The 26,325-nt window shown below is 44.3% G+C and overlaps 1 protein-coding gene across 1 annotated transcript in view; it reads left to right on the forward strand.

The window, feature by feature from the left end:
- The first annotated feature begins 10,561 nt into the window (after window positions 1–10,561).
- The window catches only part of RGS6 (regulator of G protein signaling 6), a 585,661-nt gene continuing 569,897 nt past the window's right edge, over window positions 10,562–26,325 (forward strand). Inside the window, exon 1 of the mRNA XM_042990036.1 lies at window positions 10,562–11,585. The gene's annotated coding sequence lies outside the window, so the exon portion shown is untranslated. The remainder of the gene's footprint in view (window positions 11,586–26,325) is intronic.

Below are 26,325 nucleotides of genomic sequence, written 5' to 3' on the forward strand. Positions count from 1 at the left end.
TGGGGAGACTTCAGCACCTTCCTTGTCTCTGATCTGCGTGGTGGGTGTCAGAATTTGGGCGCTGACGGAATGAGGGCTCTTCAAACGCGTGGATTTGCTGGAAGTGTTGTCTGGGCGCGTCTGCTGTTAAATAGAGTATAAGGATCTAGCGAGGCCAAGGCCTTCTCTCTCGGATCCCAGTTCCAAAGTTGTCATGTGCTCAGATGCTGATTGGAGAATTTCTACGACCCTGCTTTGGCTTGGCAGCTGAGTCTGCTGCTAGCGTATTCACATTTACTTTGAGTACACTTTACATGAAAGAAGCTATCTCAGCACCCAAAAGGGCAGAAATCTGGGACTTCATCGAGCGCACAGGATAGGATGTATGACTCTTTTTGTGCTTATATTGTTAAAGTAGCGTCTCAGGCAAGCTAACTGGGCTGCACGCGTATATCAAAGGTATTTTTCAAACTTGCTGCCGGGAAAGAGGCTTCTGAGCACGCTAACTTCAATATTTCTCACTTGATACATAACTTTGTAGGGACAAAACAAAAATTGCTTCGATGTTCGCTATTCGTATGATTTTTTAAAAGGAGGGTTAGATAAAGATCACGAGATACCCTGGGAGACTGGTCACAGGTTGCTAAACAGTTCCTGAAGCTGACAGTGGATGGGTTAGTCGATGTATTCTCGGTGGAAAGCAAATGGCTCGCTCAAAATGGGTAATGTCAAGACACTGGAAGGGAGATTGTGTGTTAGGGTGTGTGCAGGGTTTGCGGATGCTGAGGAGGGATGATGTGGTCCTCGGAGCTCCTCAGGGAGCCATTACTGCTCCTGGGACTGAAGGGGCCGGGGAAGGGTAGACTTGAAGACAGAAGCTACCCATGAGGTGCTTTCTGCCAGGAGCAGAGGCTTCCCACGCAGGGGCATAGACCACCCACAGCATCTCTGCAGGGAGAGAATCAAGGCATGTATAACCCAACCCCATTCCGCTGCCCTTTCTGCCTTCCAGTCTCCTGCTGGTGCTTCTCACCGGGCAAGACTCAACCTAAACTGCAAGGCCAGGGAGCCCAGGAATGCAGTCGGGGCAGGCTAGCTTCCAGGGCCCAGGAGGGTGGGGAAAGGTGTGGAGTGGAGCTGGAGGGGCCCACGGAAGATCCAGGACAGTAAATTTGCTAGAAAGGACTCTTGAGCTCATTGAAGTCTATCAGAAAATAGCCTATGTGATTTATCAGGAGCAGTCATTACCTCTCCAAAGTAGCAGCTAATCACTTCAGACCGCAAAGTCCTGCTTCAGTTCAGGGACAATTTTCTTTCTCAGTGTGCGTAGCAGAGATTGGTCTGACCCGGCTTTTATTATAAATCACGACCTAGTAGGAGGCTTACTGCTTCATCTACCTACAAGTGGTGGTGGCTATGAGGAAGAGATTTCCTTCTTGATAGCTCATACTTGTGAAGGATTAGGTAAACTTTCTAAATCTTTATATTTCACATTCTGGTTTCCCCCCCCCCCCCCTCATTGTACTTATTGCTGTTCATAGTTACCTATGAGTTTGTTGATCTGTCATTCTACCCAGTGACCGTAATCCATGAAGGCCAACGGCTATGTCTCTCTACACGGCCTACGTGGAGCTTCAGGCAAGTAATAGGTGCTCAGTGATTATTTACTACATGATGGAGTAAATGAGTGAATACTCTGGTTATCTGTCAGCAAGGCAGCATGGTTGAAGCGGTGAGAGTGTGGGTTCTGGAATAAGGAAAAATTAGGTTTGAATGTTGGCTGTACTTAGGAGTTGAGAAGTCCTAGCAAGTTGCTTAATCTCTCAAAGCTGTAATTTCCTTCTCCACAATGTGGTGATTATAAAGTTTAGCCACCTAGATTTACTCACTAAAGTTTGAATCAGACACACTGTTAAGGGCCTAATAGGGCTGGGAACGTGAAAGAAGGCAGTTGGGAACTAGAGGGACACCTGATGCTGTTCCCATACACCTGTTGTTAGTTTTTATTAAAAACATTTTTTTTTTCAGTAAGGGAGGACGTCTTTCAAAAGAGTAAGGATCATTAAAAAAATTTTTTTTTTCTCAAAGGAACAACCAGGGGCTTGGCATATAATATAAAGTCTTCATCTTTTGGAAGGTTATCGAAATTTCTCTCTTTGAAATGATCATTGGTCATCAGTGTTTAGTTCAATCTAGTGGAAATATATTCAGCGGAGTCTGAAACCTTTAGCATCTTGAGATAGGGTATCCTATGAAATTGACATCGTATATTCAATAGAAATGTTCCTAAAAATATGGAACACTTTTACTGATAATAACACATTTCAATGCATTCATCCTGTGATGAATTCTTCTCTAAAGTTAAGAATGACCCCAATATTATTGTTTTAAATACAATTCCCTTTAAGCGATGTTAATGTGGGGAAAATATCTGGTGATGTCCTCTGGGCTGGCTTTCCAAGTACCTGTCAGTAAAGCACCCTCTCCCCTTAAAAAAAAAAAAAGTGGCCTTTAAATGTTTTAAAAAAAATGATACAAGTCGACCATAGAAAAAATAAGAAATAAATGACAAATAGATGCACAAAAGCAACTTTAAAAATGTAAAACCCATCCAGAAGCAAACTTTTCAAGTGTGAATTTGTACTTACCCATTTCTTTATAAACTTTACTAAGAAAATTCTTCATCAGAGCTACTTTTTCCTCCCTGGAGTATCAGTAGGGTTTCACCAGTCTGAGTGAATACTTTTGTAAACTGGATCCCTTTTGCAAATTTCCCCCACTTTCCCACTGCCAGAAAACACTGTTAAGAACCTGTGGGTGTCTCTCCAACATTGACTTTAACTCCTCCACAGTAAGTAACAACTATGTTGTTTAGATGGAATTGCCCCAACCCCTCAGTTTTAGGGATGGGCACTATGTGGTTTGAGCCAATCCAGGTAACCTCATTTTCCTTTGCTGATGTGATTGGTTCAAGCAACCCAGCTTTAGCGCAATTAACATGTGTTCTTTCAGCCACAGGGATTGACTCACAGGTGATCTAACCAACTGGTAACTTGAAACTTTTGCTGGGAATTCTAGGAAACAAAATTTTCTCTCCTGGATGTGAAACGTGGATATAAAATCTGGAACAGTTTAGCACCCATTAAGGAGGGCAGCCCAGAATATAATCTTTAACTTTTTAAAGATGTAAGATGTAACTGATCATCTTACAGTTGGATAGAAAGATGGCTGCAATTTTCATCTCTAAAATCTATAAACCATGTAAAGCATTTCATACATTGCCAGCACATGGTAAACACGTGAAAATGTCTAACCCAATTATTAATGTTGTTTCCAATCTGACTTATAGTTAATCTGACCAATAAATTTTTGTCTACGTGCCAATAGACATAGGTTACCTATTGATCATTCTTCTTGCCAATTAATATATACACGTCTTAACAAAGATATCTTAGAGACAATATATTCAGTTGTTGTCACTGGAGCTAATGGAATGGCTCCAGTGGTTGAAAGCTCAGGCTAACATAAAGTGAGCTTCCTCAAAGCTGCTTGGGTCAATCCCCATCCCACTCCCACCTCCTCATCTGTCGGTTGGTCTTGTGCACAAAAGCTGTGGATTGCCTACATAACAGCCATTCCTCCCTGCTAACAGAAATCTAATTTTGTACATTTATTGGTCATATGGATGTTTTAGGGGATTGGATCTTGATAATACCAATTTCCAGGCCAGTGATTGGTTTAGAAACGGGTGTGTCATCAATTCTGGTCAATGAAATGTGAGGAAAGCCTTTTTGCAGGGCTTCTGGATGGAACATTCTGTCTCACAGCTCTTGGGTATTGATATGTGAGGAAGTGATGCTTGAGGTTGCTGCAGCCATCTTTCTATCATGATGTGTCAAGCTTGAGACAGAGTCTACATTCTGAGGAGAAAAGCACGAATAACCTAGTTTCTCCTCTTAGATGTTATTCTTTTTATTCGGAGAGATGCAGGCTGTGGAAAAACATGAATTGCCCCACTCATTTCATAGACAAAAAATTCACCAAAGGTTCTTTTGGCAGCTCACTCTTCACAGTGACTTGAGTGGCAGCATATCTTATTGGGTTTAAAGAAAAAGCAAAACCTTTTGTTCCTGTAGGATGTGGAGACTTGGGTACCTCAAAGAGAACTTTGGGTATCTTTTGGCACATTTTACTTAATCAGTACAGTTTTTAAAAATCTGTATACTCACGAAGAAGTGTGAAACTGTTGGGAAATATAAGATTCAGACACGGAAAAATTCTCTTCCTAGGAACAGGGAGGAAAACTCTTGGAACTACAATTTTTGGCAAAGTCAATATAGATAGAGAAATAGAATAGATGCTGTTTCTGGACATGAGAAAGAACATAAATCAAATATATAAGCTTATGTGCCTTTTGCAAGTGAAAGGTTGTGTGGTATTTATTTAAAGGCAGATCACTCCCTCTCCGAGACTAAATGAGGAAGAGATTAATTGAAATCTTAATGGAACATAAAATCGGGCATTGGCGATGTTGGCCTGCAACCATTGTAGATTGACAGATAATGCAGCCAGTCTGTTTACCTTATTGGAATGAGCCCTGGGAGGTGATGTGCCTGCTTCCTAATCTAGGAGTCTAATGTTTGCTTCTTAGATTTTTGTTGACAGGCTGATATCCTGACTCACTGGATCAGCCAGGTCTGAATCCTTTCTCCTTTGTTTCTACCTACAAAAGATATACTGGCCTGGGTCTAGGCATGGCAGGGTTAATTCCAACACTGTATTGAAAAGAACTCCAGGGGCACCTGGGTGGCTCAGTCGGTTAAGTGTCCGACTTCGGCTCAGGTCATGATCTCGCGGTCTGTGAGTTTGAGCCCTGGAGCCTGCTTCAGATTCTGTGTCTCCCTCTCTCTCTGACCCTCCCCCGTTCATGCTCTGTCTCTCTCTGTCTCAAAAATAAAAAACATTAAAAAAATGTAAAAAAAAAAAAAAAAAAAAGAAAAGAACTCCAGGAATCTGGGGTGAAGGAAGACCCGCTCCTGTCAACAGCGGTGCTTCCTTTAAAACTGCATTAGGGAGGGGCGCCTGGGTGGCTCATTCGGTTAAGTCCGACTTCAGCTCAGGTCATGATCTCACCATTAGCTCGTGGGTTCGAGCCCCGAGTCGGGCTCTGTGCTGATAGCTCAGAGCCTGGAGCCTGCTTCAGATTCTGTGTCTCCCTCTCTCTCTGTCCTTCCCCCCACCTCTCTCTTTCTCTCTCTCAAAAATAAATAAACATGAAAAAAAAATAAGACTGCCTTAGGGAAATGATGCCTTTTGAAGAAAGCATGTGCAGTCATCATCCTTGCCTCTCTAAATGGCAGTCACCTCTATAATTACCTGACTTCTTTTCCTAGTTGAGCTCCTTGAGGGAAAGGCCTTTCCCTTATGAATATCTTTATCTCCCTCTTCCTGGTATACTAGGTGTTTGATAAAGCCCAGTTGGCTGACTGAGGTCAGCCTATTTTCCAACCTACATTTGGAAAGGTTGCGTTCATTAATAGTAAGGCTCTAGATCAAGATCACTAGGGATTGACAGATTCTACTACATCTGACATCCAGTTTGCTGGGAGCAGATAGAAAGTGAGTGTCCCACTTGGATGAAGGTACCTCCTGAGAGAGAGGTCCTAGGGTCGGTCAGACAAATCATAGCATCAGGCAGCGAGTCTGAATGGTGCTGGGTGGGAGGCCAGGAGCCGGAGGAGTGAATGAACAAGTGGAGTTCTCGTCTCTTGGGATCCCTTGTTACCATTACCACTGCTGAACATAATGAGTGTGTCATTGCTGATCCACATAGCCACACGCTAAATGTTAATAAAGCTTCTTTTTATCCTCCCAGAAATTAGGTAAGAAAAATGAGTAAAAGTTCTACCATTGTCTTCGTGTACCGTACTTTTTTGCACATCCTACTGTAAAGACTCCTTGTCTACACATGGATAAACAAGATCAATACAGTCTCTGCCCTCATGGGGTTATGATCCACTGGGAAAATTAGAAACAAACAGGCTATTACAATAGCATAATACCCACATTGAAATGTAGGACTCGATACTTAATATTAAAATAAGTGAATATTAACCGATAGATATTGTGGAAATTAATAAAACAAAACTCCTTTAGAATGGAGTTGGAGGCCGGCAGGGGGAGCTCTTACACCCTAGCACTCCCGGTGACTCCTAGACCAGGAAGAGTGGGATGTGGCCACTACTTTACTATTCCAGCAGGAAGAAGAAAGACTTACCTCCTTCCCTGGCAATAGCCCAGCCAATGGAAGACTGTCACAACTTGCCAATGAGAAGCAATTATACTTCCAACTCCTAATTTCCTCTAATAGACTTTGTGTTTGTGACAGCCATCCCAAATTCCCTGTTTCATTCTTTATAAAGGGGTGTGCTTCTTTGCTCAGCGGGACTTGTCCGTGGTTTTGCAGTAACTTACTTGTCCTGGACTACAATTCTTTGCTATTCTCCAAATAATCTCCTCTTGTTGGGTGTAAGATAACTGGCAGATTTATTTTTAAGGTCAACATGACTTTTTTGTATAATTACACAAAAATATTTCTCAGCCACTGTAGCAGACAATCATGGTTTCTGCTACCCAGAATCTATTTCGTCTTTTTCTAGGAAGGAGATCTTGGGTTTTTTTCTTAGGAAATTATATCCGCTTCCCACTGTACTTTTAATCCATGGGGTTGGGTTATCCCTTCACCAGATCTAGGGATAGGAAAATAATCTCCAGATCTAGGGGTAGGAAAATCATCCAGATCTTAGCAACATTGTATTTGAATCCCTAATCAGCGAGAAGTAGTCATGGGACCCAAGCTAATCCAATCAGAGATAATCCTGGGATTTTTTTTTTTTTTTTTTTAATGGAATAACCTGGACAAAGGAGTTCTCTTTTCTCTCCTTTTCTCCTTTGGTTCCAGACCTGGAATCAAGTATGAACAGTCAGAATTTCAGGCAGATATCTTCTCCACGAGAGGAGAAAAGGGTAACCAAGATGGAAGAAATGTAACATTCCAGAGGCAAAGGCAGAGAGACTGAGTTTCAATGATGTTTGAGCCCCTGACAACCTTGGAGACCAGTTTTACCACTGTACTTTCCATTTACGTGAGCCAATAGGTTCTTAAGTTTTTGCTTAAGCCAATTTGCATTGGGTTTTCTCTCACTTAACAACCAAAACTTGGTACCTAATTTACAAATTTGCAGCTGCTCTCATTTACGGGTAAGCTAACTCTGGTCTTGTCTGATGTCTGAATGGAACTCACCTTTCCAATATCCCGAATTTTTCCTGGATTTATATTTAATATTTGCCTTTCATCCCTGGGCTTTTTAACAATGATGGTGAATTCTAGATACCATTATCCTTTCTCCTCCCACCCCTATTGTGATTTTAGCTTTCCTAGCATGGCTTTTCCTCAGGCTGCTTTGGAATTACATGTAATGCCCACTGAAAGTGCAGATGGCTGGGCCACATGCCATGAAAATCTGAAGATCTGCACTTTAAAAATGCTCCCAGAGGGGGTGCCTGGGTGGCTCAGTCGGTTGGGCGGCCGACCTCAGCTCAGGTCACGATCTCGCGGTCCGTGAGTTCGAGCCCCGCGTCGGGCTCTGGGCTGATGGCTCAGAGTCTGGAGCCTGCTTCTGATTCTGTGCCTCCCTCTCTCTCTGCCCCTCCCCCGTTCATGCTCTGTCTTTCTCTGTCTCAAAAATAAATAAAACGTTAAAAAAAATTTTGAAAAAAAAAAAATGCTCCCAGGTGATACTGATCTAAAGTTTGAAAAATAGAGTCCTAACATTAGACAAGGGTCCTTTCTGCTTTTCCCCCAAAACCCATAAGTCACTCTCACCCTTGATCAGTTTCTCTTCCCATCTATGGATAGACTGTAAATGAGAAACAATAGAACGACACAGACTTCTCATTGGCTAGCATGACCCTGAGCTTTCCCTGTCATCCACTTAGCTAGGAAAATTTTCCTGGATGAACCATCTCAAAAGTCAGATCTTTGCCCTTTGGAAATCTGAACTTAGGGGTATCTGGATGGCTCAGTCAGTTAAATGTCTGACTCTTGGGGCACCTGGGTGGCTCAGTCAGTTAGGCGTCTGACTTGGGCTCAGGTCATGATTTCACAGTTCGTGGGTTTGAGCCCCACATCGGGCTCTGTGCTGACAGCCCAGAGCCTGGAGCCTGCTTCTGATTCTGTGTCTCCCTCTCTCTCTGTCCCTCCCTGGCTTGTGCTCTGTCTCTGTCTCAAAAATAAATAAACATTAGGATAAAAAATAATCATCTGACCCTTGATGTTGGCTGGGGCCATGATCTCGTGGTTCACGGGTTCGAGCCCCACATTGGGCTTGTGCTGTGTCAGCGAGAAGCCTGCTTGGAATTTTCTCTCCACCCCTCCTCTCCTAAAATAAATAAATAAACTTTTTAAAAAATTTTAAAAAAGGAAAAGAACGAAATCTGAACTTATATCTTCTAACAAGATACACTGATGTGATCTTCTGTATTCTTTGCAGCTGTAGTTTTTGAAAGGGACACAGAATTTCTAAAACTCAGCTCAAATCAGAGATTGAAAAATATATAGCTAGATAGAACATAACATGATATTTAAATATTTCCCTTTTTCTTTCCCCTTCTATGGGAGGCAGGAGAGGTCTGAGGTTGCCCGCCCTCTCCTCAATCCTGTGGGCTTTTATAGCAGTATAATATCAGGGTCTTTAAGCAACAAGGATTTCCTCAAATTTGATGGATTGTTGATGACTGTGATACATGAGGCTGAAGGAAAAGTCATGGGACAGAAATAGAAGCCAACTTTGAACTGTAAGCCTTTCCCATGACCTGTGCCCCCAAAATAGTAGCTCTCTGCCGGCGACCATCTGCAGCCTTGATCTGACCCTGACCCAAACATTTGGCATGTGGAAGCTGGCCCAGAGCAAGCAGATTAATCTCCCAGTGCTCACAGCCTTTTCTTGGACTTCTGTGTGTCACACAGTGATCACTGTTTAAAAACACTGATAAAATTCAAGAATGTGCCAATAATAACTCCCTCATCGTGGGCTGAGCTGGATTTCCAAAGCACCAGAAGCTGAATGCTGATCCTCCAGGAAAGATGGTGAGCAGGGTGCCATTGGGGGCCCTCAGGACCACCTGACTCCAAACCACAGGACTGGTCCACGGTAGGTCAGGGAGCTGTGGGTGGGGCAGAGTGGATGAGAGAGGACATCTCCCCTTTTACATCAGCTTTTTTTAACCTTCCTTTGCCTTGAAGGTCCGGCTGCTTGTCTCACCATTCCTGTCTCCCCTGATCCCCCATGGAGACAGATTTCTTAAAGCTTCAGGGGTGCCTGGGTGGCTCAGTTGGTTAAACGTTTGACTCTTGATCTCAGCTCAGGTCATGATCTCACAGTTCATGAGTTCAAGCCCCGCATTGGGCTTTGCGCTGACAGTGCGGAGCCTGCTTGGGATTCCGTCTCTCCCTCTCTCTGCCCCTTCCCCACTTGCTCTCTCTCTCTCTCTCTCTCAAAATAGACTTAAAAAAAAAAAAACTTCATTTAGAAACCTTTGAGTCACCTGCCTTGACGCCATTAATTTTCCCTCTCTGCCCTCGCTCTCTAAACTTCCTCCACAATACAAGTGAGTGTCTAAGACTTCGTTTGCACAGAGATGTTAGAAAAATATGTATTTTTTAACTTAATAGGGAAAATGACGTATGAGACCTTCCATTTGAATCGAGAAACTGAGAGAGGCACTGTGGTTTATGTAGGGACAATTCCTTTGGAAGATCCAGGCAGAAGTCAGACTGGTTTATGATGAAAAAGCACAATACTAATGTATTCCTAGCACTTCAGGGAAATTCAGGGAACCTCCTTCCCCCAGTCTATCGTCTACAGAACATATCCCCAGTTGAATGCAGTAATACTTTCTCTTGGAAAGGACCTGTGCAAGAGAGGGAGGCTTGGGTCTTTCAGGGGATTGATGTTTATTTCCTTCAAGAAATACTGAGTGTTTCTTGTGTTCTAGGCATGATATGAGATATGGAAGATACAAGGATGGGCAAACAGATGTGGTTCCCGTTTTCTTGGAGCTACCATCAAGAGGGGTAACACTAGTAACCAATTAATCATTAAATAAATGTGCAAAGGAAGTGGTGACGAGTGCTGGTAAGGAGAGATCTCCATGGGGCTAGGAGAGGCAATACGAGAAAGGATTTGACCTCGTCTAAAGGGTCATAAAAAGCTTTCCTAAAAAAGTGATGATTGGGTTGAGGCCTGAATGATGAGCAAGAATTAAGTCGATAAAGAAGGAAGGGGAGGTGGGGCACCTGGGTGGCTCAGTCGGTTGAGCGGCCAACTTCGGCTCAGGTCATGATCTCGAGGTTCGTGAGTTTGAGCCCCGCATCAGGCTCTGTGCTGACAGCTCAGAGCCTGGAGTCTGTTTCTGATTCTGTGTCTCCCTCTCTCTCTGCCCCTCCCCCGTTCATGCTCTGTCTCTCTCTGTCTCAAAAATAAATAAACGTTAAAAAAAAAATTAAAAAAAAAAAAAAAAGAAGGAAGGAGAGGGAATGAGCTGGGGGCCCTGTGGGGACCTGGTGAAGCACAAGGAGTAAGGACTCTGCATTGGATCAGGGAGAGTGAAGGGGAGAGGGGCTGAGGTTGGAGAGGTCCCAGGGCACAGATCAGGGAGGACCTTGCTTGTAGACCACGTCAAGGATTCTAATATTTATCATACAAACAATGGGAAGCCATTGAATAGTTTTAATTGGTGATAGTGGTCCTGATAGTGGTGGGGGGTGTGTTCAGCTTTGTGATGGAAAAGATTGTTCTGGTGGCCGTGTGACTGGGTGGGGAGAGGGTAGATTCAAGGTAGAAAGAGCAGGCAGAGGGTCTTGTAGCATCCCAGGCAAGTGATGGAAAGAGACACTGAAAAGGGAAAATCAACAGGGCGTGGTGTGTGTGGTCCCCTTATCACCTTCAAGCTTCCTCAAGTGTAAATCTGACAGGAGCCCAAGGGAGCATGCCCGTTGGTGCACGAGAGAGCACGTCAAAGCTAAATTACATTGATCTGAAGAAAGAGCACTGGTGCAAGATCCCAAGGAGCATTTTCCAGCTCTCCTGCCTCTTCAGCATGAGCAGGCACCGAAAATGAAGTGTGAGGGAAGGAAGCAGGCACCCAGGTTATTTTTAGCAAGCTATAGGAAATAGCCAACATTCTAATTTGAATTCTTCTCATTAAAACCCAGAGCCTAACCCCACACAGTTCTTGTTTCTAATGTCGGCAAACTTCTCTTTTTCCAGATAATTGACAATAGGCCCCCACAGAAGTCTTCTCAGCATTTCTGCAAAAATTTAGCAAACATTAGGTTTGACACCATCACCACATTTGCCAAGACAGCAAAAATCCCAGCCGACAAAACTTCGAGCGTGATGAAGTGGAACAGAGAGGACAGCGCGGAATGAGTGATCATTTCAGGAAATCTTCTAGCAAGAGTTTCCAGTGTTGGGGTTTCGCATCGTCTTTGCAGGAAGAGCGGTATGGAAGGTCCACTCTGGGGCCAGGCTGCGGTGATGTAGGTGGGTTTGCTCCTCTTTCTTTCCCACCTTCCCTCCCTATCCTCGAGTCGTTCCCGGAGTTAAAATTATTTTTTAATATTTTCATTTGATAACAACAGAAACATTTTTTATTCGATAAGTTTACCTGGTATAGTCAGTGTCTGAATGATGGCTGAGCTGGTCTTTAGATTGGTGTGGCAGGCCTTCCACCTGCTTGACCTGGGACATGTTATTTAGCTTCTTTGGGTCTGGATTTCCCCACATGAGATGTGAAGAAGTGTTATACTAGCTCAGCACTTCCCCAGCCTCAGTCATTCGGGTGTCGCCTTCATAATATTTGCCATGTTGTTATTTTTTTAACATTTTTTCTTCTAAATGGATTCATTTGTTTACTTAAGTCTTTTTTTAAACAACAACAACAACAACAAAGTCTTGGCAATAATATATGTGAAATCGTGGAACTAAAGTGACGATAACCTTTTTTCTAATACACATAAATAAGCACATAATTAAAATAAAATGGGTTTTTTTGGCATATATCTATGTGAAATCAACCTACACTCCTCCATGATGATATATGTAGACCCCACTCTAGGAAACTCTAGACAAGCCAAATTCTAAGCTCTCGTGCAGTGCTAACATACTGTTGTTCACATCTGGCCTTACCTACCCCGCCTGGTTTCCCATAGCTTCCTAAAATAAAACCCTAAGCGTGGCCAAATCAATGTCCCTGTTACTCCTTGTAGACAGTATGTGCAAGCTATTCCCTTCATCTAGAATCAATAATTTACTAAGGAAAGAGAAACCATGACCTAAGTAAGAAAGAGCAAATTGGGGAAGTACATGATTGGGCCAAAAGCTACCCTTGACCAGTAGGCCAAGAAAATCCTTAGAGTTGGTTGGCAGTTGGTGGGTGAAGGTCAAGAGTAAAAAGTTGAGGGTTTGGTCCTTTATGGGCTATTTGTTTTCCTTGAAGAAGAGGTTTACCCACTTACAGGACAAATTTACTGGACAAAGTTTTTTTAAATGTTTATTTCTGAGGGGGGTGGGAAGGAGAGAAAAAGAGGGAATGAGGGGAGAGGAGCAGAGAGAAAGGGAGACAGAGTATCTGAAGTGGGCTCTACACTGACAGCCGAGAGCCTAAGATGGGGCTCAAACTCATAAACTGTGAGATCATGACCCGAGTTGAAGTCAGACCCTTAATGGACTAAGCCACCCAGGCGCCCCTGGACAAAGTTTTGAGTGCTCCCTGAAGTTCTTCAACCTTATCTAACATACAAAAGAAGATCTACTTGGGGAGTAATCATTATTTGATACAGAAATGTATTAATTCACTTATTTATAATGCATTTTGTGTTAAAAAAAATGCATGATGTGTTTCCTCCATGCTAGGCATTGAACATACAAAGGCCATTAAGATATTTCTCTATCCTCTAGGAGCTCAGGTTTTGCTGGAGACGGAACGTACATGGGTGGGCCCAGTAAGGCATTGCGGACCTCCAAAGTATGTCCAGGGTACAATGTGCCTCGGGACGGGTAGTGTCAGTTCTGTTGGATCAGGCAGAACTTCCTAAGGGATGTAACTTGATATCCAAGCCAGCGTTGGTTGGGGGGGTGGCCCAGTGGGGATGGAATGCCCTTCCAGGGACTATAAACAGAGTTATAAGATTTTCTGGCATATTCAGAAAACTGAATGCAATTTAGTAGGGGTGGAACCTACAGTTGCCTGTGTGTGTGTGTGTGTGTGTGTGTGTGTGTAAGAGAGAGAGAAACAGAAACAGAGTGGTTGACTCCAGCGGTCGTACTTCTCTATTCAAGAAGGAACTGTTAGAGACTTCAACGCAAGTGGGCGCTATGTCCAGAGCTGCATGCTGGAAGCTCACTCAGGTGCTCGCGTGGTGGATAATTGGATAGGGACAAGTTCCCAAGCCATAGGCAGAGACCCATTAAAACACTATTCTAAGGGTCCGGGAGAGAGATGATGAGGGCAGCAGTGGTGAGAGAGAGAGAGAGTAGGGACAGCTTTGAGAGTCAGTGTGAAGGATGGGCTGATGAGAACGGGAGATGCCTAGGAAGGGGTCAAGGTTGCCAGCTTGCTGATTGGGTAGTGGCGCCATTCTCACCGTGGGGACCCAGCAGGAAAGAAGCAATCTGGGGAAATATGCATTTCTTTTGGAACTGGACCCCTTGGGGCCTGCATGGCAAAGTGATCGGGTATGGAGCACTGACACCTGAGTTCTTTTCCTAGCTCTGTTCCTATGACCCTGTTTCCACTTCTCACCATTTCTGGTGTCTCTTTGTCCCTAAGATGTATGGCCCGCTCTGGCTTGATTTCAGGTCTTGGGGAAAAGAAAAGAAAAAAAAAAATATATGTGAAAGCGCTTCCTAAATGTCTTCACAAATGTAAATATTTCTGTCTCCAAGGAAGCGCAAGGTGTAAAAAGCAGAGTCATCAGCACATTTAGCTCATAAATGGGCAGAGTATGTGACTCCTTTGCATCATGACAGAGCACACAGCAGAGACGTCTCTACAGAATTGTCAACATTACTGCTTATCCTTTGGCCAAGATGGCCTAATTTCTATGAGATGAAAGGTATCACTTTGCTTTGCAACGTGACAATTCACCGGACACTGCATCTCTTCGTTTTTTCCTACATCTTATGAAGTCATTTTTCCATTCCCACTTGCTAGGTTGGGCAAAACATCCATCATCAGCCATAATGAGGATTCCTGTTGGATCACATAAAAAGCCTGTTTTTCACGAGTGAGGTTTAAGACATGTATGTCCACTCACGAGTGGAGTGAGCGACGTTTACCCAGTGTTGGTTTGCAACCGTCTTGGGAGCTTTCCTGGTCAAATCTGAAACTGGCCTCTGTACTCAGAAGGGAGGGAGAGACCAAAGAAAGAGGCAGGCCATTACGGGTAGGTGGGTGGCAATCTCAATAACAGCGATGGGAGCTTACATGTGAGACAAATGGATCCCTGCACCTGCCCACCCAATCTTAAAATGTTATAAAGGGGCCTTCACTGGGTTCAGTCACATATACTGGGCAAGTGTTCTCAATACCATATCACTATCTTAAGGCTACGTCCTTGAAGTAGCCTCTGGGAGTGGGAAAGGCAAGCAGGATGCATATTCCCAGAACAGAGGAAGGAGTGAGGAGCCTCCAACTGGCGGTCATGTCCTTCCGATGACGTTCCCAACACACAGGTAACTAACCGTCCTTGCATGAACAGGGTAACCTAATTGTCCTAGGTTTAGGAAACCCCATCACTAACCTGCTAGTCCAGACCAAGGGCTTTGCAATCTGTCACCCCTAGGGCTGAGGAGAACGGGAGACTGAGGTGCTGATTTATCTGTGCTGGTGGTTAACATGCCCAAGGCAGCTCAGCAGCAGTATCATCCAGACCAAAAGAAATTTGGGAATTACCTTTAATCACTGTTGTGGTCCCAGTTTGCTGTGCGGTAAGCATGCTCCTTATAAATAAGGAAAGTTGAGATATCAACAGTGTGGCGAAGGTCGGTATGGAAGACAAACCCCAGCACGGAACCACCGAGGGTGGGGGCTGGTGAGGAGGGCTGATGGTTGAGTGTGCACGATGCAGCTGAGGTTTACTGCAGAGAAAGGGGGGACAGGAAGACTTCCTCAGGCAAGGAGGTCAGAATGGAGAGAAATAGGAATAAGAAGGCATTTTGAGTTAATTGAAAAGAACTCCGAGATATTTCTTATAAATCGTTCTCATGAATGGAGAAAAGATCAACGCTCTTAGAATAGCGTTTCTGGTCAGGGTATTTTAAATGTTAACTCACCTCCTGGGAGGAGAGAAAAGCTGCCTCTTAGAGCGATATCCCACTGGTGGTGTGTGAGAGGACGGCTGGAGTTAAACATCTGAATACTCTTCTATTTTAATAGCTGCGTGTTTATTTGATGACTATCATTATCTTTGGCAAGTCATTATACTTTTCTATTTGAGGCAGTGGCACAGCACTGTCTGTTAAAATAAATTTGAGGGAGGAGGGGCACCTGGGTGGCTCAGTCGGTTAAGCGTCTGACTCTTGATCTCAGCTTAGGTCTTGATCTCACAGTCGTGAGGTCAGGTCCTGTGTTGGGCTCCACTCTGGGCATGGAGCCTACTTAAAAAATAACATAAAATAAAATACATTTGAGGGGGAAAAGTGAACTGATTTAAAGAAAAATTATTTATTAAAAGAAACAGGAGAGAGAGTATGGAAAAAATAGAAAGGCAGTATTAGAATGACCAAAACTTGGGAGAACATCAAAAGTTGTGCTCCATTTGGGTGGAGAAGCAGAAAGGAAAGGAAATAATTACCTAGTTTGTAATGGCCCTTGGGTAATTTTGCAACCAGTTTACCTCATCACATGGGCTTTTTTCTCATGAAGATTATTCTCTGAAAATGCAAAAAAATCTAAGGAGAGAGTCATATCTTAACATATGATAAACAGGGTTTTTTTTAAAGTTTATTTATTTTTGAGAGAGAGACAGAGTGCAAGGGGAGGGTCAGAGAGAGAGGGAGACACAGAATCCGAAGCAGGCTCCAGGCTCTGAGCTGTCAGCACAGAGCCCGACGTGGGGCTCGAACTCACGAACTGCGAGATCATGACCTGAGCTGAAGTCGGACGCTTAACCGACTGAGCCACCCAGGCGCCCTGGTAAGCAGGGTTTTTTTTAACGATCTGGCTACACTTGGACCTGGACACGTCTGGAAGGGGAAGGAGATTCCCCCTGCAGTGGGGCTGCAGGGGGAGGTCAGGGGGAGCCCACCCCAAGACAGTTCACCAGCCTTACGATTTCATCCAACTCTTGAGTAGAGAGCGTCCTTGGATGGTGACAGTGCAGTGACAGACAAGTGGGTTGAATTAAAAGGTTCTGAAGGTTTAATTTTAATGTGATGATGGGTACCCTTTGAGGGTAGTGTATGTATGTAGGCCCTGCAGCTCCTAGAACAGTGCTCTGCACATACACATTAAGTAGCTGCTAAATGGGAGAATAATTGCACAATATTTTACATTGACTTGCAAGAGAGGAGAAACGGGTCAGGTTGGAAGTGATAGATAACGGAGTTCATATCGCATTTCTGCCCTTTGCATGCTGTGCAGCCTTGGGTAAATTACTTAACCTTTCTGAATCTCGTCTATCAAATGGAGCTAATCAGTGGTGCACTGTACATGTTCTACAACTGGCTCCCCAGGAAAAAGAAAAGCTCTGCTTTGTAGCACTTGCTGATTTCCGTAGTGTCAATATTCACCATCAAGCTAACAACCATTTCACAGCTAGCTTGCAAAATTCCTGCCAATCTACAAATCAGTTCTCAGAAACCCCCAGATATAGTTCACCACTGGAGGTCACGATTCCAACCTCACACGGGTGCCAGTCATTCTTGGAGCACTTACTACCTGCTTGGGTGGTCTCATCTAGTTTTTCTTCAATGTTTACTTATTTTTGAGAGACAGAGAGAGACAGAGCGTGAGCAGGGGAGGGGCAGAGAGAGAGGGAGACACAGAATCCAAAGCGGGCTCCAGGCTCTGTCCGAGCTGTCAGCACAGAGCCTGACATGGGGCTTGAACTCACAGGCTGTGAGATCATGACCTGAGCCGAAGTCGGACGCTCAGCGACTGAGCCACCCAGGCGCCCCTGTTTTTTTTTTTTTTTTTTTTTAAATTTTTTAAATTTAAAAAAAAATTTTTTTTTTTAACGTTTATTTATTTTTGAGACAGAGAGAGACACAGCATGAACGGGGGAGGGGCAGAGAGAGAGGGAGACACAGAATCGGAAGCAGGCTCCAGGCTCTGAGCCATCAGCCCAGAGCCCGACGCGGGGCTCGAACTCGCGGACCGTGAGATCGTGACCTGAGCCGAAGTCGGACGCTCAACTGACTGAGCCACCCAGGCGCTCCGTTTTTTTTTTTTTTAATAATGATTTCGTGGGGCACCTGGGTGGCTCAGTTGGTGAGCATCCGACTTCGGCTCAGGTCGTGATCTCACAGTTCGTGGGTTTGAGCCCTGTATCAGGTTCTGTGCTGATGGCTCAGAGCCTGGAGCCTGCCTTGGATTCTGTGTCTCCCTCTCTCTCTGCCCCTCCCTTGCTCACGCTCTGTTTCTCTCTCTCTCAAAAATAAACATTTAAAAAAATTAATAAAAACTAATAATTTCAAAAGTAGAATTTAGTGACTCATCACTTACGTATGACACCCAGTGCTCATCCCAACAAGTGCTCTCCCTAATGTCCATCACCCATTTAGCCCATCCCCCAACCCAAGACCCCTCCAGCAACCCTCAGTTTGTTCTCTGTATTTAAGAATCTCTTACGGTTTTCCTCCTTCTCTCTCTTTATCTTATTTTTCCTTCCCTTCCCCTATGTTCATCTGTTTTGTTTCTTAAATTCCACATCTGAGTGAAATCATACGATATTTTTCTTTCTCTGACTTATTTCACTTAGCATAATCTCTAAGTTCCATCCACATTGTTGCATATGGCAAGATTTCATTCTTTCTAATTGCTGAGTAATATTCCATTGTATATATATATATATACCACAACTTCTTTATTCATTTGTCAGTCAATGGACATTTGGGCTCTTTCCATAATTTGGATATTGTTGATCGTTCTGCTATAAACATTGGGGTGCATGTTACCCTTTGAATCAGCATTTTTGTATCCTTTGCATAAATACCTAGTAGTGCAATTGCTGGGTCATAGGATAGCTCTATTTTTAATTTTTTGAGGAAACTCCATACTGTTTTGTAAAGTGGCTGCACCAGTTTGCATTCCCACCAACAGTGCAAGAGGGTTGCTCTTTCTCTGCAACCTTACCAACACCTGTCGTTTCCTCAGTTGTTAATTTTAGCCATTCTGACAGGTGTTAGGTCGTATCTCATATTGGTTTTGATTTGTACTTCCCTGATGATGAGTGATGTTGAGCATCTTTTCATGTCTTTTGCTCATTTCTTCATGGGATTATTTGTTTTTTGGGTGTTGAGTTGGTAAGTTCCTTTTTTTTAAAAAAAATTTTTTAATGTTTATTTATTCTTGAGAGAGGGACATACAGAGACAGAGTGTGACTGGGGAAGGGTCAGAGAGAGAGGGAGACACAGAATCTGAAACAGGCTCCAGGCTCTAAGCTGTCAGCACAGAGCCTGATGTGGGGTTTGAACTCACAAACTGTGAGGTCATGACCTGAGCCAAAGTCGGAGGCTTAACTGACTGAGCCACCCAGGTGCCCCAAGTTTGATAAGTTCTTTATAGATTTTGGATACTAACCCTTTATCTGATATGTCATTTGCAAATATCTTCTCCCATTCTGTCGGTTGCCTTTTAGTTTTGTTGCTTGTTTCCTTCACTGTGCAGAAGCTTTTTATCTCAATGAGGTCTCAATAGTTCATTTTCGCTTTTGTTTCCCTTGTCTCTGGAGGCATGTCTAGCAGGAATTTGCTGCAACAGAGGTCAAAGAGGTTGTTGCCTGTTTTCTCCTCTAGGATTTTGATGGCTTCCTGTCTTACCTTTAGGTCTTTCATCCATTTTGAGTTTATTTTTGTGTATGGTGTCAGAAAGTGGTCCAGGTTCATTCTTCTGCATGTCGCTGTCCAGTTTTCCCAGCACCACTTGCTGAAGAGACTGTTTTTATTCCATTGGATATTCTTTCCTGCTTTGTCAAAGATTAGTTGGCGATGCGTTTGTGGGTCCATTTCTGGGTTCTCTATTCTTTTTTTTAAACTTATTTTAATGTTTTTATTTATTTTTGAGAGAGAAAGAGAGAGAACACAAGTGGGAGAGGGGCAGAGAGAGAGGGAGACACAGAATCCGAAACAGACTCCAGGCTCTGAGCTGTCGGCACAGATTCCGATGCGGGGCTTGAACTCATGAACCATGAGATCATGACCTGAGCCGAAATTGGACACTTAATGGACTGAACCACCCAGGTGCCCCTCTGCGTTCTCTATTCTGTTCCATTTGTCTATGTATCTGTTCTGACGGTGCAGAGCCTGATGTGGGGCTCAATCCCATGAACTGCAAGGTCATGACCTGAGCCGAAATCAAGAGTTGGATGCTCAACTGACTGAGCCAGCCAGGTGTCCTCCAGAAAGAGAGCTTTGTAGTGATTTACCAGCAAAGCGAGAGCTTCTTCCTTCCCTGCTCTCTCTGCTGTTGGCCTGTCACACAATGAACAACACAGATGTTTCTAAGAATTTGATATCCAGCTATTCGTTAAATGTATAATATTTGGAACTAAACTGATCCATTATTATACATTTTGTGCTAGAAGAGTATGAAATTCTTCCTTCAGAGAACTTGGGTTGGAGGAAGTTGGGCTGGGGGATTTGGCTAAGTAGACAGGGCCTCCTACCCAGATGTCATTCTCCTCCTATATCCACCTTTCTGGCAGAGCCAGCTCCATGAGATGCTGGAAGCCACCACCAGGAACTTTCTTACAGGGAAGGTGGTCATGTAATCTACCTGGTTCTGGCCAATGAGACTTAAGGAAGCGTGGTCAGAGGCTTCAGCAATTTTCTTTGTTGAACAAAGCAGAGACATGGGGGAAAAAAGTTCCATGTCTCCCTACCTGCTTTTTGACATTACTCTCTGAGGATGACAGATTTTGAGTCTAATTAGATGGATGGCCTGGAAGTATCTACCTATTTATTTCCTGTTAGGTAAAGATAAAGAAATAGCCTTACTGGTTAGAGCCTGTTACTTATGCATGATGTGATTTGCAGCCCCAAACATCCTATACCAATAATTAAAATGGATTTTCAAGTTTACCTGCTTGAATTGAACTATTAGAACGTATGGTTACCAAAACACCACTGCGTCGGTGAGAAAGCTTTCTGTGGCAAGTAATTCCAAGTCCTGACTCCTGCTGGCTCAGCAGAGGGAGGTTTATTACCTTGTGTAACAGGGATAACAGAGTGGGGCAGGCCCCCCAGTGGTACACATACCCTGGCTGTCCTTCTCTGAGTCTCTCCCGTCCATTCTCCTTGTGGGTGGGTTTGGTCCTCAGGCCAGTTGACTGCCCCGTTCTAGGCCCAGGGGAAGAAGGGGGATTGTCTATTCCTGTGTTTCTTCGGAGAAGTGAGGAGAGGTTCTTTGTCAGCCATGGTCCATATTTATCCTTTCCTAAGTCAGTTGTTGGCAATGGAAGTTGGGTTCCTACAATCCTTCGGACTACCTTCTATGGGCTAGGGGGTGGAGGGGAAGAATGTAAGAAAACCCACACAAGGACCAACTCCACTTTTCTTATCTTTTTGCTTCTTGGAGATTTTTCATGGGCTCTGGTGAGCTTGTTTTCCACTCTGGGAACCCTAACTGATCATATTTTTTTTTTCTCTTCTAGCTTGGCTTTGAGCCTTCACTCAGGTGCCTCCTAGCTGACAAGGGTTTCTTTCCTTTTACCAGTTGGTTTCTCTTAAAAGAATCAATTCTTTTTGTTTCTGGGTCCTTAACGCCCCGATTATAAAACAGGTGTTGTATTTTAAAACACAATGTGATACCAATGTCTTCACAGGAAAAAAAAAAAAGAATCTAGACATACGCGCTAGTGTTTTTAGAGTTAAAAATGTTTCACTTGCATTTGTTCTTTTGCTTGAACATATCTTTATGCTCACAAAGAAAACAGGTACCATGCCTTTAAGAGTAGCTCCCTGTCAGATTTTAAAATTGATACAAAGTTACTTGAGGAATAAGAGCAATTAAATGTGAAGCGACTTTTATCTGACGACCACGTGGGGATTCAACTTGGAGGAGATAAGTTAGAAGAGGAGAGAAATGTGAGGTTTACACCCTTTCCTCATTTGACAGAAGAAGCCCTGACCTTCTATTACCCCTCACAGCACCTTCACTTGTATTCATGTGTACCCGATTAACCACCAAAGACTTGTTTTGTACCTGGTTTCTGCTGCTTTTAGTCAGAGAGATACCTGTGAATCCCTTGTGTGAATTGTGAGCCAGCTGTAGCCGTTTCGGCCATTGTTACGAGACTACCCAGAACCCCATTCCTCCCTTCGTCCACCCTAATAGGACCTGTGTCCACCCTCCCGTATAGCCTGTGCTACTGGGAGAATCTGATGCCACTCTTGACTTTCGGGTGGGATTGAAGCAGTCAGCACGTCTGCCATCATTGGTTCAGGGGCAGACATGTGATGGGCAGAGTCCAATCAGGGTGAATCTCAAGATTTGGTTGCTTAGAATGTCACAGCAGGCACATTCTGTCTCCTTCTGCGGTGTGTGGGTGTGTGTTCAGTGCTGCTCACACCATGGAAGGTCAAGCAGAGACACCGAAAACAAAACAAAACAAAAGCAGATGGAAAGAAACTGAATCAAGCCAGGCCTGAGGCCTGACCCGGCTCTGGACCTTCCAGTGACATGGGCCAAGAAATCTTTCTTGTTGATTGAGTTTTCCATTAGCCACTTAAAGGGCCCTGCAGATGGAAGAAGCTGCCCTCAAGAAATTTCTGGTAAATAGGCCTCTGAGTTTTCCTCAAGGCAAACAAGTTTTATTGCTCAAGAGAGGAGGGGGAAACGAATCCTTTGTGTTTTGAGCACTGGGAAGAAAATTAGCCTGATTTCAAGTGTATTGCCGCAGGCCTGGGAGACAGCCGTGTTGTAGGAATTCTCCGGAGGCTGAGCCTATAACAGCACTCCAACAGGTCTTAAGGGTTAACTTGCTTCAAGCTTACCGCTCGTTGCTTTCTGACCTTACTTCCTTGTTCTGTAGCAGAACTGTCTTTCTCTGAGATTTGCAGGCCACTGGCCTTGAGGCGTGAAGGACTCAACTTTCCCAGAAGATAAAGCCTGACTACAATTCAAAAACAGCTGCCGCTGATGTGGGCAAGTCTGTTCCGGGTCATGGCGACGTATGACTAACCACCTGGGCACCTGCTTCTCTTGCACGTGGCCCCCCTCCCTGTTCCCACGCCTTCATCTTTAAAGCCCTCTGGTTTCCCCCCAGGATGAGGAAGAGGGTCTTTGAGGCATTCGCCCGCCATCTTCCTAGGTTGCCAGCTTCCTGCATAAAGCAAACTTTCCTTTCCTACCACCACTTGTCCTTTGAATATCGATTTTTGAGTGGTGAGCAGCTGAACCTGAGTTTGGAGCCTGTTCTCCGGTAATAGGCCCACACATTTAGACACAGCACCACTGTGGTGTGGGGTCTCTCATGGACCTCGCAGAGCAGGCACCTGAAGGAACTAGGTAATTAAGGTGTCGAAGGCTGGGATAAGCCTGGCAGGATGGCCATGGAGGCACCTGCCGGCCCGGTCAGGAGGCTGGTCTGTGTCTTGGGTCAGCAGGGCAGGGCAAAGAAGGAGGACCAGTGATCCACAGTCACGCTGTTTGTTAAAATGCAGATTCTCAGGACATAGCCACTAAAGCCACTGAATCAGGATCTGGGGAGCCAGCCTGGGGACAGGCACTTCGAGAAGCATCCCAGCTTATTTTTAGGTGAGTACCATTGAGAACCCATGCCTGAAGCGTGTGCAGGGGATTAAGCTGAGGAATCTCAGTTCAGTTGTCCCCTCCAGGCAGGAAAATGGTGAAAATAGGCGGCAAGAAAGCCCAGGGTCAGGTTCCAGCCAATCCAGAAATAGGATGCCCTAGGTGGTCAGGTTGGGAGGTATGCCCCTGGGTCAGGCCTAACATCCAGAGCCAGGATGAATCTTCAAGTAGTTTAGAGCTAATTACCAATGCTTCTGGCATCACGACAATCTTCAGTGCTACAAATGGCCTTAGGCACGTATCGGATTGTCCTGCCAGCTTTGATGTGTGGAGATGTGGGGCTGTGGGCAAGTAGACCCTGATGCTGTCAGAGCACCCCCTCGCCTGTGTCGGGGGTCACATAGTCCAAGTGATAGACCTCATCACAGAGAGGGTGCTGGGTTGATGTCACACACCCTCTTCTCCTGCCTCTGCTTTCAAAAGTATACATTATATGGGCATCTGGGTGGCTCAGTCTGTTAAGTGTCCGGCCCTTGATTTCGACTCAGGTCATGATCTCATGGTTTGTGAGTTCAAGCCCTGCATCAGGCTCCACATGGATAATGTGGAGCCTGCTTGGGATTCTCTCTCCTCTGTCCCCTCCCTCTCTTCTCTGCCCCTCCCCAACATGCAGGCGTGTGCTCTCTCCCTCAATAAATAAACTTAAAAAATGCATTAAAAAAAGAATACATTATAGCAGCTTGGCAGGGAAGAGATTTTCAGCACCACTCTACAAATGGGGACAGAAGTACTGAATGATTAGACTTCTCCAAGGTCAAGCAACAGGGATTTGGGAGAAATGGAAACCACAGTGGTTTCTACCTGTGACCCCGGGAGCCCTCATGGTCAGTAGAAGTCATGGCCTGGGCAGCAGACCCCCATGTGGCCCAGCTGTTCCTTCTATTATTATGTTAGTTCTGAGTGTTCTTCAGCTAAAAAAGCAATACAAATCAAACAAGTGCAAAAACTCTGAAAAGCGCCATGAGGAAGAAAGCAGGGCAGGAACCGGGAGAGCTGAGTTCTGTTCCAGCTGTAATCTTTCATCAGTGCTTCTTGCTTGTCTCTGGACCCATTTCCTCATCTGCAGAATAAGCTGCAGCCTCACTGCAGATGTTAGCACGCGGGACTTCTAAGGTCAGGTGTCTTCTTGTCAATTCCAGCCTCTCTCATAGAAGGCCAACTTGGAAAACGCTTTAACTGAACGCTGTGTGGTGTGGTTCTTAGATTTTGCAGCTTGACTCTCTCCCATTTGGGAAACCCGTCTCGTGTTTACCAACACAGTGCAATTAAAGCATGAGGCTGCACTCACCGTTTACAGGCTTGTTTCCATTTTTTCCATTTGCGACACTAAATCAGTTGCTGAGCCCTGGTCCCATGAAAGGATTAGCTAATAGATTCCTTCTCTTAATTTCGCCTGATTTTAGAGGCCTCCCAAGAGAAAGAAAATGCATAGTTTATTGGGATGGGGTTTTACTGCCGAAATCTTTTACTTTTTAATTGCGAGGAAAGAGATACAAACAGACCTGGTTTACCCAAAATAATTTTGTGTTCCCATTTGAGTTTGATATAGTAGTTAAAAAAAAAATCTCCTACTTAAAAATACTCTCTCGGGATAAATATTTATGTGTGTATATTTTCTTAAACCTTGATCTTTTTCCATTACGTAAAATAGTTTTCATTCCTGGTATGCAATTCTATTAAACAACCTATCATCTCAAAACTAAGCATGCTACTAATTTCCCTGGGGATTAGTTTTTAATCTTCATTTTAGCCAATTGTTCTATTTCTTAGAGATAATACGATTTTATTGCATTTTAAGATATATACATTTAAACAAAAGGCAAATATTATACATGGTAAGTGGGAACGGGGTTGGGTTACTATGATAAAGGTTTGTGTGAAACCTACCTGAGGTACAGGACAGCTCTGGCTTCTAGACAGTTACATTTAAAGTATTCAATTTCTGGGCACCTGGGTGGCTCAGTCGGTTAAATGGCCAACTTCGGCTTATGTCATGATCTTCCGTTTTGTGAGTTCGAGCCCCTCGTCAGGCTCTGTGCTGACAGCTCAGAGGCTGGAGCCTGCTTTGGATTCTGTGTCTCCCTCTCTCTGCCCCTCCCCTACTCTCATTCTGTCTCTCTCTCCCAAAAATTAATAAACATTAAAAAATATATAAAATTAAGTATTCCATTTCTTCTCCTCTTCTTGGTTAAAGAATAATTTTTCTTTTCCCCAGAAAAGGAGGTTCCTAACAAAATTACACGTGACCCACCCCAGTGCTGGGATAAATAGGAAAGAGACAAGGACCCATTTCCTTTGTGGTCGTGCTCCCAGAGAAGGTTGGGGAACTCCAGATATGGAGTGGATTCTGTCATCTGTGGCTTGTAAATCCTCCAGAGTTGCTCCCAACTTCACAGCTGAGCCTCAGAAGCAGAGAAGAATGAGGGCTGGTTCTTCCCTTCGCTTGTCCCGATTTTTCTAGAGTGAGTGCATGCAGGGGCTAGGGCAGGCCCTCTCCGCCTCCTCTCTAGGGTGGGAGTCCTCGAACTCTAAGCTGTATCTGAACCACCTGAATTCATCAGAGTGCGCGGTACCTCACTGGTTTTTAGCCCCATTGTATGTTTCTGATTCAACAGAATTTTGGGGATGAGAAACCCGAGTTTTAACCTGCATGTCACCAAGATGTACATGCGTTAGTGAAGTTTAATGAACAGATAAGCAGGCAGTTAGTTAATATTTGAAGTATCCTAGTCAGGAGTGCCTAATTCTAGGAGTAGTTAGGGAGTTTCTAGAGACTCTCATCTGAAGCCCGTGTGTGTGAAGGGGTGGGCTTACTAAACACGGTAAGCTAAACATGGCTTCAGTTATCCATATCCCATCAACACCAGAGGATTTGTTCATTAGCACAATGCACATCAGAAATATTTTTCACGGGTGAAATCAGTGGGACTCAAAGTACGTAGCAAGGCCAGAAACATTGCACAGGTAGCGCACCTTTTCATGAACAGGATGAATTAATTGTTCTAGGTTTAGGAAAACCCATAACACCTGCTAGTTCAGACCAAGGGCTTTGCAATCTGTCACCCCTAGGGCTGAGGAGAACGGGAGGCTGAGGTGCTGATTGATCTGTGCTGGTGGTTAACATGCCCAAGGCAGCTCAGGAGCATTATCATCCAGACCAAAAGAAATTTGGGAAATACCTTTACTGTTGTGGTCCCAGTTTGCTGTGCAGTAAGCATGCTCCTTATAAATAAGGAAAGTTGAGATATC

Source organism: Panthera tigris, chromosome B3 (genome assembly GCF_018350195.1).
Source record: "Panthera tigris isolate Pti1 chromosome B3, P.tigris_Pti1_mat1.1, whole genome shotgun sequence".
NCBI lineage: Eukaryota > Metazoa > Chordata > Mammalia > Carnivora > Felidae > Panthera > Panthera tigris.